The sequence below is a fragment of the Crocuta crocuta genome, unplaced genomic scaffold, assembly GCF_008692635.1.
Source record: "Crocuta crocuta isolate KB4526 unplaced genomic scaffold, BGI_CrCroc_1.0 scaffold944, whole genome shotgun sequence".
In the NCBI taxonomy this organism is placed as follows: Eukaryota; Metazoa; Chordata; class Mammalia; order Carnivora; family Hyaenidae; genus Crocuta; species Crocuta crocuta.
In genome coordinates, this window is record NW_027528243.1 from 404480 (window position 1) to 405710 (window position 1231).

Here is a 1231-nt window from a genome sequence, read left to right on the forward strand (position 1 = left end):
CTGCTCCGTTGAAATCCTCGCCAGCCGGCCCTGCCCCGCTCCAGGATAGCTTCTCTGTTTTCTGTTTAACCCGGTCAGTGTTAATCCAGGCTTCCCGCAAACGTACATTTCTCCTTCAGGGAAGATGAACTGTTTCTTACCCCCCCTCTCCTCCCGTTGCCGCCTCCAGAAGCTTTGTCACCCTCCTGCTGGGTACGAGGATGCTGTTCAGGCTCTTTTCTGAAACCCGAATAAAATCCTCCCGTGATCGCCGTCCTCTTCCGGCTGTAGCTCCCCGCCAAAGCTGCCTGTGATGGCTCTCTCTGCATCCTCACTTCCCATTCCCATCCCTGTGAACCTGGTTTCAGGCAGGATTTCTTTCGCACCCCGCCATCGGAACCCTCTTTGTCAAGGTCAGTAACTGTCCAGGTTACTAGTCCCAGTGGTCAGTTATCAGTGCTCATCTGGGCCCACGTCTTAGTGTCATTTGACAGAGATGCTGGTTCCATCCTTCCTAACACTTCTTTTCTAGGCACCTGGGTGGCTAGGTCAGCGAAGCCTCTTACTTTGGCTCAGGTCACAGTCTCATGGTTTGGGAGTTCGAGCCCCACATGGAGCTCTGCAGTGACGGTGCTGAGTCTGCCTGGGATTCTCTCTCTCTCCCTCTCCCTCTCCCAATAAAGCCCAACACACTTTTTTCATTTCCCTCCAGGACTCCACAATCTCCCGATATTCCTCCTGCCTCGATTTTGCCCCTTGTCAGTGCCTGGCTCCTCTTTTCTGACTGCGGTTTTTAGGCATCGCAAGGCCCTAGGGCTCAGTCCTCTTACCTACTGTCAGTCTGTACTCACTCCCTTTAGCGATCTCAACCATTCCCAAGCTTTAAACACCATCTCTATGCCGACGGCTCCCAAATGTTCATCTTTCCCCCACACGTCCCCTCCAACTCCAGCTGCCTACTGCTTATCTCCACGTGGATGTCTGATGTCCATGTTCAAAGGGATCATGTTCGAATTGACTTCATGATCGCCTACTTCCCACTCTCCCCTGTTCACCCAGCATCTCAGAATCATCCTTGACTTGTCGCTTTCTCATACCTTTAATTCATCGAACCCATCAACACGCTCTGCCGGGGCTTCCTTGAAAATCCATCCAGAACCTTACTGCTTCTTACCACTTCCGTTTCTGCCACTCTAGTCCAAGCCACCATCGTCCCTCACCTGGAACTGCCACCATAGTCTTTTTGGCTCCA

The 1231-nt window shown here is 52.5% G+C and overlaps 1 protein-coding gene across 2 annotated transcripts in view; it reads left to right on the top strand.

The window, feature by feature from the left end:
• The window catches only part of STEEP1 (STING1 ER exit protein 1), a 20946-nt gene that overhangs the window by 350 nt on the left and 19365 nt on the right, over nucleotides 1–1231 (top strand). The window lies entirely within an intron of this gene.